Below are 2,500 nucleotides of genomic sequence, written 5' to 3' on the forward strand. Positions count from 1 at the left end.
CTGAAAAGTAAGATTATGACCTTTACTATACGTGTTACGTGCTTCCCTCTTCCCTCCTCACAATCCCTTCCCCTGTTCGTTCGATGTCAAAATGAGAGAAAAGAAGACGGACATTTCCACGCCGCGAACATACATTTTCAAATGTATGCGTTGAGCGATGTGCTAAGCAATGGCTTCGATTGCGTAGAGCAAGATTGGGATGCGATATACCGATAACTCTGTAATGGCGTTACCCACCATTATTTGCGATCATAAATTAAAGAGAGACGACAGTGCCGAGCTGTGCCAAGTCATTCTCAGACCATTCAATCGACGACCTGACGCGTTCAATCTGTGTAAAAACCTCGAATCCACTGTGGCCACTGTGGCTCAGCAATCTTTGCCGTTACAGTGCTATGCAAATATGATGCTGGCCAGCCGGCAATCAGCGCTCCATACAAGAATGTGGGTGACCAGCCAGAAACTCCAAAAGAAAGTAAACGAAACCGGGGGTGGAAGTGAAAATGGCTAAGCAAACATCTACGGATCCTCGCAGTCTGCTGCCATGAAATTGGTTTTCGCTTTTTGGGGCAGCTTCCGATGCTAAGAAATGCCTCGAGGTTCCCCCTTATGGGAATTCGTGAGACCAAAAAAAAAACCAACAAACCCCAAATTTTAATATTCATTTAACGCCACGATTCGTGACTAACATACAGTCCCCTTCATTCTGAGGCCCCCCTAGTGCTGGCACTCTCTCAGAAAAAATACATCGTCTGTATCGCATTCCAATTTTCCACTTGGAAGCCAAGGAACCGCGCTCGTCGTGAGGCCGATTTCTTTCTTTTCTCAATCCGTACCAAGATCGGGAGCTCTCTCTCTTTTTCTATCCTTCAATCACGCGTAATACTAAACATTAGAATGGACAGCCTACAGCCTGACTCCGTGGCGTATGACTGTTCAGGTGTATCTCACTACACAGCCTGGCTCTTACAACGTATTTTTGTTGATTCGTTTTTTGCTCTGTTTGTTCGTTGTCGTAACCTTAAAATGTTGTGATTTATGCATTCCCTAGGATGTTCGTAATTATATAGTAGTTTGTTTCGAATCTGTGTCACATTTCACTGGCAACTGTTCCAAGCAATCCAGATTGATCGTGGTGTTTTTCCTTTATGTTTCCTAGTTTATATGCATCTACCCATTCCAGTTGATATGATTCTCACCAACGCGCATGTTGGTACCACTATTCTATGCAACAGAACTCAACAAAAACCACAGTAGATACGAGCTTTGACTTCAACTAAGTGGCCTTTATATGTATTTCATTTAATCGTACCTTGTATGTGAAAAACGGTTCATCATAACTCACATTGCAAGCGACTATGATTACAAAATTGAAGTTAATTAAGGTAGCAGAATTACAGATAAAGTCAAATTACATCGTATAATAACGAAGTCAACAAAGTGTTTCATAGGCAAGGAATCCTATGTCCCACGTTGATCTCAACAGTTCGCCAGGTTTGTTGGTAACTTATTGATTGATAATTTGGTTTGATGCTTTCAGAATAATTCAACACGCTGGTAGTAATCTAAAGAACCTACAAAGAAGAAAAACTTAATCATATCAAGAAGCTAAAGCCCTAATGTCTTAATGAAAGATCCTACAACCTTCACAACCATTCATTTGAACAGACGTCCCTGGTCCCTGGAAGAAAATTAATCATATCTTCTATTCTTCATTTGTCTTCCGAATACTCCCGCCATGGCTTCCTGTACAACCAAACAGCTGGTCCGGTGCTGGGACGTCCTGCAATCGCTTTTGTTCGACCCCGAAGGAAGCTTTCTTAATTGCACGCTACGAAATATATACTTTGGTCACACGCTGTGAACCGTAATATCCCCAGTTCCGGTCACTAAATTTCGGGTAGCTTGTCTATCCTGCCACTAGATTACTCCTTTCTCTGCCACTCCCCTTTCGGGAACAAGGGTCATAAAGGAAAATGCACAAATCCTAAACCATTTGACTGGATACAGTTTGGTCGTCTGCGCAGTAATCGTTCATTGGATTAAACACGGGGTTCAATTTATCCACTAGAGAGTTTGTCTTGAAAGAGACTTACCAAAATAATGATGCTGTTCCCTGATCTCAACACTGAACTGTATAAATGAATCCAGTCCTGGATCCTGAAAATGAAAATAGCAAAGTTTAGATAAAATTACATTAAGGATTAGAACTTGTAATGGCTTTTATTTACTTCAAATAGGTATTTTAGGAGTAATTTTATCTCGTCAAATGAACAAACGCGCTGTAAAAGTTCAGTATCATAGGCACTTTGATGTTGGTAGCATTATCTATCACCAATTGGCGCCATTACTAATATATTGGAGTCTATTCATCTATATTTCACGAGTAGACGGGTGGTCTGGCTAGAAGCTCATTAATTTTATCGTTTGCTTCATTACCCCCGCAAGTCGAACTTTGCAAATGTCACTAATGGTTACTGTCACGTTCGCTACCACAGTG

The 2,500-nt window shown here is 41.3% G+C and overlaps 1 protein-coding gene across 13 annotated transcripts in view; it reads left to right on the plus strand.

Moving 5' to 3' along the window:
* LOC126578249 (CUGBP Elav-like family member 4) overlaps nucleotides 1–2,500 on the plus strand; it is a 219,969-nt gene that overhangs the window by 159,605 nt on the left and 57,864 nt on the right. The window contains exon 3 of one of the 13 annotated variants that reach the window (XM_050240615.1): nucleotides 1–7. This exon is cut by the window's left edge and continues 644 nt beyond it. The exons of the other annotated variants lie outside the window; for them this stretch is intronic. The gene's annotated coding sequence lies outside the window, so the exon portion shown is untranslated. The remainder of the gene's footprint in view (nucleotides 8–2,500) is intronic. 13 annotated transcript variants of the gene reach the window in all.

This window comes from Anopheles aquasalis, chromosome 3 (assembly GCF_943734665.1).
Source record: "Anopheles aquasalis chromosome 3, idAnoAquaMG_Q_19, whole genome shotgun sequence".
In the NCBI taxonomy this organism is placed as follows: Eukaryota; Metazoa; Arthropoda; class Insecta; order Diptera; family Culicidae; genus Anopheles; species Anopheles aquasalis.